At 38.6% G+C, this 10,475-nt stretch overlaps 1 protein-coding gene across 9 annotated transcripts in view; it reads right to left on the bottom strand.

The window, feature by feature from the left end:
- Positions 1-10,475, bottom strand: part of lhpp (phospholysine phosphohistidine inorganic pyrophosphate phosphatase) — a 68,541-nt gene that overhangs the window by 19,656 nt on the left and 38,410 nt on the right. For 7 of the 9 annotated variants that reach the window (XR_003050384.1, XR_003050387.1, XR_003050388.1 and 4 more), the window contains one exon: positions 1,377-1,504. The exons of 1 other annotated variant lie outside the window; for it this stretch is intronic. The gene's annotated coding sequence lies outside the window, so the exon portion shown is untranslated. Of the gene's footprint in view, positions 1-1,376; positions 1,505-3,111; positions 3,213-10,475 lie in introns of all 9 variants that reach the window. One more of the 9 variants, XR_003050382.1, reaches the window with a different exon arrangement.

Here is a 10,475-nt window from a genome sequence, read left to right as displayed (position 1 = left end):
TCACTACTCCTATAGGTGGGGGTGTATATATATATATATATATATAAATGTGTCTTTTATATATATATATGTATATATATATATATAATGTGACTTTCTTGGAAAATGCGATAAAGACCACAAAGTAATCCAAGAATACATGTGTATCCTCCAAGATTTACCACCATGTCACTAATCAGTATTCTTTTCAGTAAGGTAAAAAAAATAATTCCTGATACTCAAGGCTAGTATTGTAACCAGTTTCCTAAATCAATTTGATTCAATTCACATGGTTCTGATACCATTACTCATAATTTAATTAAAGTCAATCTGCACTTGATTAACAATGCTTCTAATTAATGGCTCTACTGTATTACAAAATAGTTTTCAGAAAGGGAAATTAATAAAAATAAAACTAATAAAATATTCAGTGTTTGTGCAAAATTGTGAACAAAAGTGTGTTTCACAAACACATTGTGTTTGTGCTACACACTTTTGCACCAACAGCTTGCCTGTGCAAAATTGTTACCTGACACTAATTTTTACATTAGATGACAATAATTTCAGTAACTCTTTCATACTGGTGCCCAGAGTTATGAGGGTGGAGTGGTCGTATTTTTGCACCCAATGGTCTCATGGTTGTTGATACTCCATAAAACTGGTTAACAGGTTTCAGTCTTTGAACCATCTCTTCCAATACCTTCCTGTGAACCAACAAAAGCATGTTTTTGTCACTGATGAACATAAATAACTCTCTACCTTGGAAAATAACTTCAACACTGTTGTGTTGTTCTCAGCTGTTTCACCTTTAACAATAACCCGCTGCAAATTGTTTATACATAAGCAGTGTCAAACTGTAAGGTTCAACTGTAAACAGCTACACAGACAAAGACAAGGTGGAGCAGAGCTGCTGGCAGTGAGCAATGAAACACTTTACACAGAATATGAAACTTGATATCCACATCACAAAATGTCAGCACTGATGCTTATAAACTAGAATGATGGCACATCCTGGTGCATGTTATATTTTAGGGACTCGTCAAACCAGTACCTTAATGTTCAAAAGGTCAGAAGTATATTACCTGACCTTTACCAACTGACAGTTAATATAAGATAATAAGTTGTAGTGAGCAGTTGTGCCACATTAGTAAGGAAAGCATTACCAATGCAAACGTAGTGGCGATGACCATTCATCATTGACATCATTTTTTAACAAGAGCTGCAGCCAAATTTTAAAATATATACAGCGCCTCAGTGTGGCTGGTAAATCAAATTCTACGACATTACATGGGAACCCGTAAAGCAACTTGTAACATCACTTGACCAGCAACTGTGCAACCTGTGGTCCGTCTTGATTGTAAGCTGTTTAACAGGTGTGAAATATTTCTCATTTTTACCTCGGTCAGGATAAACAGGAGTGCTGTCACACACAACTTCCGCCGTAGGCCAGATGTCCGGACACAGCATAACCGTGGCCGCACAGCCACACGTTTCTCCATTATGATAACTGACGACGTACTGTTGACTAGAGAGGAGACTGATAAGTGGTTGTAAAAAAAACTTAATGAAAGCTAAAGACGTACTGGTGCCGTAAATAGACGTTGTAGTTCAGCCTGAGCAATACAGTCAGACCCAGTCTTTTTACATACTCTCAGAGAGTTTACGACAACTCTATTTTTGTATAAAAAGACAGTTTTTGTGTAAAAGGTAAATTAACCCGTTAATCGGTTTATAAAGAGCCAACATTATATTTCCACTCCACCTGGTCCACAACTGATACAACGTCGACGTTTACTAATTCTAATGTTGGCTACATTTTTAACATATGGGGGCTTAAGTTTTACCTTTTGGTTTTTCAAACATTTGCCTTTTCCGTACGAGCTGTGTATTGAGTGTTTACAGAGCTGAGAATGCAGGACCGCAGAACTAAACACAAGCTAGCATGTTAACTTATCGACAAAAAGGTTTACCTAACGCACTAGTATCGATAACATAACTAAACACCACATAAACGCATCCATTATTGAGTTTAATCGAGAAAAGCTTGTTTGTGGTCAGGTTATCTTTCCCCTTGAGACTTCCATACACATTTGATCAACTGTTTGTTTGATAAACGAGAGCAATACTGCACTTCCGGTTTAATTTAAATGCCCTCTTGCTACGCATGCGCAAACTATCGAGAGGAAATGACGCCACGTAAACGTCCCATAGTGGAGATTATCGTTAATGCAGAAATAATTTGTATTTATTCACCAAATGAGGAAACTGAGGTCCTTCGGCGTGTGTAGGACACTCCACAGAACCTCTTATGACTCGTTGGTGGCGTCTGCACTATTATACACCATCATCTGTTGGGGAGTGGTTTAACCTCTAGAGACAAAAATCGTCTGGAGAAGGAGGGGAAAGAAAGCGAACTACTTGAAGCTGGTTAGGAGGGCCAGCTTGGTCTCTTAGAGACTCTGGGAGAGGTGGGTGAGAGGACGATTTTAGCCAAGTTAAAATACATATGGACAATCCCTCTCACCCTCTGTTTGAAACTGTGGAAGCGCTGAGCAGTTCTTTCAGCAACAGGCTGCTGCAACCTCAGTGTAAAACTGAAATAAATAAATACTAAACTAAATACTATGTCTACCCTGCTGTTACTTTACTTTTAGTACTACATGTCTATCCTGCAGCTGTAACAACATCTTATCTTGTCTTTTTTGATGAGTGGTTAAGAGTCTGATTCTTTACTTAATTAGGTATATGACGTGAATATCATCGTTCTTTCAGATATCTGAGATTCAGTGTCATAGTACTTCCAGACATCGGAGTTTTTACATCATCGTACTTTTAAGCTATCTGAGATCATTTTTCAAGGTTTATTTTTGTTAATAATATATATATACAGGTAAAGGTATACAGGTAAAGTAAGGCTCCACTTCCCACTTTCCATTTCCTCTAAGGCTAAACACATCAAGCCTATAGTTATGTAGATGTGTATAAATGTTTATTAAACATATCTTATAAGCACATTTATCTGGATACGTAGGATTTTTCTCTGGTGACTATATGAATTCTAAATATATGCTAATAGTTGTCATTTGCTCAGTTTTTATTTATTTATTTATATTTTATTCCAGTGCACTCTACCATTGGTTGGTTGGTGAGGGGCAAAGCCAGGGGATGTTGGAAAGCATAAGAAATAATCCCTGGCCAATGCCTGGACTTGAACACACGCCAGGGTCCATTGCCTGTTGGTGGAATGTATATTTGTCAGGTAAAGCAGATGTTGTAAAACACATCCTGCCACCCCACCTACCTACCACACCACCCCCAACCCCAAGAGTCAACAGCAGTAGTACTTCAGTAGTTATATTTTTGTAATTAAAATTTCCTTCTAGAGGGTGACAGAGTGACTTCTGGCCCAGTAAAGGCTAAGATATATCCAAAAATAGATGTTATAAAACATAGGAATTAAACTTCAACATGGTCTAATGTCTGGATTTAAAATCACCCTCCATTGTCTGTGCCTGGATACCAGTTTTTTTACATTCTTGCTAATTTGTAATTGTCTTGGAAGCCATGGTACTCCTATCCACGTCTCCAGCACCATTGTCAGAAGACTTATCCCCTGAGCTATACTGTCATATATGTAGACACAGAAGAAGAATGGAATTGGTTTCTCTCTTATGAGCAATTATGACACTTTAAATTTTCTTGTGAAAAAAATGAGTTTCCCAACAGGAAAAGTTCTTTGCAACTGATTCTCCATGACAATATAGCCCAGGGACTCCAACTGTGACGCAGGCAATGTGAAAATATCAGCAGAAACACATTTGCACAGTCGACTTCTTAAATATCAGTTATGTGCCATTTTTATTAACATGGCAAAAAATATTACTGTTGAGGGTAAGTGGGATGAAGGAAAAGCAATAATTGCAGCCAATGTTTATTCAAAGCCATCTGCTCTTTTCTGTTCAATATTTACCATATTTACAACACCAGAGACAAGTTTCAACCACAACATTAAAATAGTGTGTTAATGTGTACTTCTGCCCTATGACAAATGGTGTTAGTGCTCTTCTTTTGCTGCAGAATCAGCTCTTTGCAAAACAAAATTTTACAAGTCAAGTCTATTTGGAATTAGTCTGAAAAGCTTTGATTCTTATATTTTTTAATCATTCTGCTGACTCATAGTTGTTGTTTATTGTCAGGAACAAATACCCAATAGACTGTTAAGTCCTAAAGTCTAAAGGGCAGTTGTGTTTAGGATAAGAAGAATTAATTGTTCATTTAAGTTGAGATAGGATTGCTCCAGTAACAGTAGTGCTTTAGCCATCTGTCTGTTGCCACTGTATAACACAGATGGCATCCAGGGTTCTGCATGGGGTCTTAGTCCTGGGAGTTGGAAGCTCACCTCCTATTTAATGTTAACCACATGGCAGCATGGGTTGCATCAAAAGCAGACAAAAAGAGAGTAGAAAAGCAATGTCCCTTTAGTTCATCTCTACTTGTGGCACTGAAACTGGTGGATACTGCCCCCTTTGGTCTTGTCCGTCACAACACACACTCTGCTGGAAAAGTTGCTGAATTGCAAAAGTCCTGTTTAGACTTACTTCTGAGAGGAGTCACTTATGTCTTCTAAAACTCCACCATACTGTTTCTAGAGTATGCTTTGCCATATACTTTGTATTTCAACTTGAGACCCTCCAAACTTATGCTTACATATTAATGGAGACAAATAACAAGGTTTCTTTTAACACAAAAAGAAGACAGTAGAGGACAGTATAGCGGTCTGACGGTCCCAGGGAGATTAGTGGAACACAGCAGATGTTACTCTTTGATTACCAATAGTGTCTGCCAGGGGCAAGCCTTGGCTCTGCACCCTAGAGATTTGGTGTGCAAACCCCAGACGCTACTTCTCAGTTTTTAAATACATACATGTAAAAATCTGCTGTGCTGTGCTGATAAGAAATGTATTCTAAAAAACTGTGTTAAGCATTCTCGACATATGTACCAGTTTCATACTACAACAGCTGTTTAATTAACAATATTTAAACATGCAAGCCATATTAGAACGCTTCAACATGCATTTACTAATAACGTTTTTAGTGACACACATGTATACTATAGCACTGAAAATTTACCAACTTGTGTAACTGTTGTAAAGTTGTAAAAATGCAGCCACAGTCACACGCAAAAAAGAATAACAGCAAAGTCATCATCAGCATCTTATAGCAAAAACGAATAACCTGAAATCCAAACTTATCTACGTACTTGCTGTATGGAAAACATCTATTTGTAATTAATGTATGCGTTTGTGAGCAGTGCTTATTACAACCTTACTCAGCGTGAACTACAATGAATCTACTTTGTACGTTCAGTACACGTTTGGTCGTCTCTCGATGAATCTACTTTGTACGTTCAGTACACATGTTTGGTCGTCTCTCGCTCTCTTTAAATCACACACCGTTGCCATGTTATCATATTACACTATCGTATATTGACAAAGTGTACTGCCTATACGTTCAGCTCGAAACTCTGATTACTTTTCATTACTTCGGGGTAGCTCATACCAAGATTTAGACGAACAGGGGTAGTTGTTGTCACGGGACACGTCGTCAAGTGATTACAATTTTTTTATTTCCAACTTAAGAGCAATTAACTTATCAATTAAGAAGAAAAATATACACTTTAATTTTAATTTAAGTTAAACAAAATAGTTTAGTGGTCCGGACAAGTTGTTGTGCTCCCCTGCATCCCCACAGCAGTGGTACGGCTCGAATATGTTGTCAAAGGCTCATTAATGTGCGGTCCTGGACAGTAGTGCTCTGCTGGGGCAATGTTGTACTTTGCAGAAGCTGCCTGGAACAAAACGTGTTATGAAGAGCTGTCCCTGGTTCCTGCCTGACTCCTTGTTATGGCTCCCTACTAAAAACTAATTCACCATGTTCCAAGGAAAGTAATCAGCCTCGGGTGCTGTTGGAAGAGCCAAGGCGCTCACCGTGGAGCTTGTGAGTTGTTTTTTCTGGTCAAATAATAAGTTTCTTTGTTGGCTAAGTTTAATAGATACAGCTGGTTCGTGAAATGCGCTTCTTCTTTGTGCTTTTAAAAGTTTGTGCTCTGCATGGAAAAGTGCTTTTGATTATGCTGACATGCTACATAAAGTGTAAAGAAGCGAACATATCTCATTGGAAGGACTCTTTTTGGTTAGCTTAGCAACTTTTCCTCATGTCCCCTGGGCTCTCTTTTGTCCTGCCCTAGTAATAACTTACATGAATAAAAAACGATCGGATTTATACCACCTTTTTTCCTCTTCATATTTTTTATTACAACACAGCAAAGAAATTAAGACACATTGAGCTGACCGTCGTTGTAAAGCATAAATTAAAACATGTCAAGAACCTAGAACATGTTCATACATATGCAGCATTTGAGATCCTACTTGGTAATTACCAGGTTTCATATCACTTTCTTTCATTGATCTTCTTTGTGTGATAACGGACAGTATGCACGTCTTGTCGCGGGTCACATCATTTATAAACGGCATTAGATTATCTGACTCAAACAGACTGCTCAACAGATAACACAATCCTTGGATAAAAAAGTTTGTTTAAACTCACTCAAACACGTAACACGAGCTTGAGGGTAATGGCTAGCCTTCAAATCCATATAAACTTCAATATCCTTTAATCTAGTGTAAAGGTTACATTTACTTTATGGAGCAGGGCAGTACACCTGTGTTAATAGTGCAGGATCAAAAGAGGGAGTTTTTGTTTTTAAACAGAACTTTGGAATTGTTAAAAAAATCCCACAAGGTTCATTGTTTTATTGCTGCTACCCCATCAGTTTGTGACCATTTAATGAGGAGCTCAGACTGAACTTATTGTGTTACATCATTGCAGTGGAAGGCTGATGTCTTATCAATATCAATCCAACCTTCCACTCAGGTGTCAGGACAGAACTTGGTGACACACAATCCAACTGATTCTGCAATTTAGGTGCTTAGTGGGACCATGAACACAAGAGCTTGTTAAACCTGAACTTCTTCATGTCCTGTAGCCAAGGTTATGGCTGATGAGTTCAAAAAGGCTTTTGACAATAAAGAAAACGTTTAAACTAGAAGGGTAGTTTTTATATTTAAATTTATATTTCATAATTAGTAGCCTGGGGCCCTTCTTCCGAGTTCAAAATCCTGTTTGCTCTGTGGCCTGCTTGTAACATTCTGTGAGCTCCCGTCACACCAATTTCTTTGCTTAACTGATTTCCTTTTCATGAGGATTCTGGAAATAGGAGTCTAAGAGACTGTGTGCCAGTTACTTGTGAAAGCTAAGTTTTCAGGGATTGTTCTTCTTAAATTTAGAGGCGTCTATGCTTGCAGCCTTTTATGAAAAATATTGGGGTAGTTAAAGCACAACTACCCTCTGGAGGAAGACTGTGCAGCCTCAAAGAGTCATGGATTGCTGCTGATTCCTCCCCTTCCTCCCAAAGTCTCTGAAAATATAATGATGAACGGCACAGAAATGATTAAAAACCTTTGCTTCATGTGTCAGGTTATTGTGTTGGACACACTCTGCAGTTTTCTCACCTTTACTTGTTCAAAGTGAATGGATACATGTGCCATAGACAAAAGCTATTTTTATTTGGGTCTCAACATGCAATATTATCCTGCTTTGGATGAAGAAGGATGTTGTTTTGAGTTATTTACAAGAGGCTTTGTTAGATTTAGCATTCAATTGGACAACATTTCTTTCCAAGCTGGACATATTAGCTGAAAGCTTCGATTACTCAGCCCCCTGAAAAAACTCTTGTCCTGGACAAATGTATACAGTGCAAGTGATTATGCATGAGATAATTAAACAGCAGGCTTGCTTTAAAACGTAGGCCTCCTTGGCTGCCATGCATAACCATGCTGAGCCTTTGTGTTTATGGTAAGTGGGCAGCTGCAGGCTTGTGAGACACTGGCTATGCCCCAGGCCCTCAACAGAGTCTGATAACTACTATTGAAGCCTCCTAGCTATGCTCATTTCTGACTATTCACTCAAGGCTTTAGATGCTATGTGTGCCTCCTGTCTGATGTAGCCTAATTTCTGTGAGCATGGAGACAGCTGTGGATTAGCCTGCATTCTACAATGAGTTTCATATATTACTTTTTTTACTCAGCAACACATAATAAAACTTGGTTGCATCTGCCCTTTGTGACAGCTAATTACTGACACCAACAATGAAATCTCGCTCTTTTCTTTAATTGGTGCACAATGCTACAGAAAACGCTGAACTGGTTTGACAGTTTGCCATTCAATGCTGGAAATCTTCTTTATGCATCCTGTATGCCTGTCTGCCGTTCATGACAAAGTTTGTTAACACAACCACTATGGTTTTCAAATATGGATTCTACACACACCATGCAATTTAAACAAACAAGCCATCAGAGCCAAGAGCAGACTTTCTAGGACATATGCATAATCTTACAGTACAACAGAAGGACTGAATATTTTCCCAGAATGTCTTTCACATGCATCATGGTGATGAAGAGCAGTCTAAATCACTCAGTTCAGTTTCAACCCAGGCATCTCAGTTGCTCAGCAGATGCTCGGATTACAGAGATGGCCACAATCCTAGGATTGTTGAGAGCATGATGTGGATAAAACTACCCCGTATGCAGGAAGGTCAAAGGAGGATACCTGGAAATCTGAACCAATTTCAAGGCATTTATGTAAACTTAAATATATAAACATAATCAATCATAAGGGGTGGGAATTACTGCCTCTAAAACTGGTCACAAAAGGTAATAATAACTTGATAAGCGGTAAACTGAATTTAATTAAAACTACCATCTTTAGTGGCCTAACAAGTTGTCACAATGCTCCACCACCTGTCATACCAATGCCATAAAAACGATTAGTGTTAACCCTGTCAGTCAGACACAAAGCTGCCAAATCCTTATGTAATGTTTGCTTAACCTATGGGATTACACTCTTAGCAAGGTATGAAAAATCTGCTCTAATTAGGAGAAGAGCATCCATGAGTTATTGCAGTTCAGTTGCCAGTTACACCATATATGCCCGTAGTCTGTTGTCCTTTTTAATATATTATTTTCAAGTAGTTTCGGAGAATTGTCAATAAAGACTTTGTAGAGTTTGTTTAGAATATATAAAAAAGAGGGGTACACTGATGCAGGCTTCCACTTCATTATTTAAGCAACCGAATCTATGGCTCATTTAGGCCGTGTCATATCTTGTTTGCAAGCAGCGATGGCTTAAGCTCTTTGGTAACCACAAAGGAAGTGCAGAGTCCCATCAACTTGCCATACAAAGCATTTTTGTCGTCTCGTAGGAAGTCCTCTTGCAGCGACAGTGCAGCTGTCACTTTTTGCAGTCGGTCAGCAGCCATTTTGCATGTGATGGAAACATCTTCCAACATTCTTCTCCATTCTTAGCGATTAGACTTGCCACAGTGGCTGCTGCTCCGACCTAGATAAAGAGCTATCAGGCTGCAGAAGTGCAGAGACTCCCGCTGATGCTGATAAAAGCAGCTTCGTCATGGAGGTCATTCAAGTTCTGACATCAGAATGGGAGTGGCTCCTCTTGGGCAGAAAATCTATACGCCTCATCTTACAGATGAGGAAAGCTTCATCCCCATCTTTGTTCCTGTAGTATAGGGTGTGTGCCTCTAGCACTTGGTGTAAAAGTTTGTTAGTACAAATAAAAGTTAAGTGCTCTTTGCCAATATGTTTCCTTTTGGAATACTCTCTGAGGTATGAAGGCTTTCGAGAGGCAAGGGGGCAAGGTCTTATTCTTATGTGTACAACATATAAAGCCACGGAATGTTTACAATTATGTTATGAACCTCACCCATTCAAAGTGCTCTGCTAAGATTTATGTGATAAAAACATAAGGCCTAAACAGGGGAAGGATGATAAATGATTGCAAGTCCCTGGAACGATTCATTATAGATTGTGTTTACAGTTTAAGTTTCAAAATGTAGAACTATACATTTTTCCGTTTTCCTCAGAGTAGAAAAAAATCATTAATTCTCCTTTTAAAGTAAACTTGATTTTCACAAGAGTTTCGCTTTTTATTTTTAATGGTGAGTGGGTTTTTTTTCATATGCTGATGCCATCTAAATTCATCGTAATGAGGGCAATGTATAAACAAGTGTTTCCTCCCCTCCAGCATAACAACCTATCTCTTCTCTGGAACACTGATCTGTGTGATGAATGGTCACGCACGGTATAAGCTAGCCTGACCCAGTCTGGCTCTGGTCTTTAATTTGTTCTTAAACTATTCACAGAGGCCATACGATAAGCTTCCAGGCGTCCATTATCTGCGTACATTCTAAAACTAAAATTGCATTTATGTTAAAGCTGTTTTCCTAATGTGTTTATTGTTGTTAATGAGAATCATATGCTGAAACATACATAACCTCCACTACGTCAGCTCCCTTTCATCTTGTGATCCAGCCCCTTCTGCACACACACACACACACACACACACACACACACACACAAGCAC

This window comes from Cynoglossus semilaevis, chromosome 8, assembly GCF_000523025.1.
Source record: "Cynoglossus semilaevis isolate Cse_v1.0 chromosome 8, Cse_v1.0, whole genome shotgun sequence".
Classification (NCBI taxonomy): domain Eukaryota; kingdom Metazoa; phylum Chordata; class Actinopteri; order Pleuronectiformes; family Cynoglossidae; genus Cynoglossus; species Cynoglossus semilaevis.
Note: the sequence above shows the minus strand (reverse complement) of the source record. Positions and strands in the feature narration are given on the sequence as shown.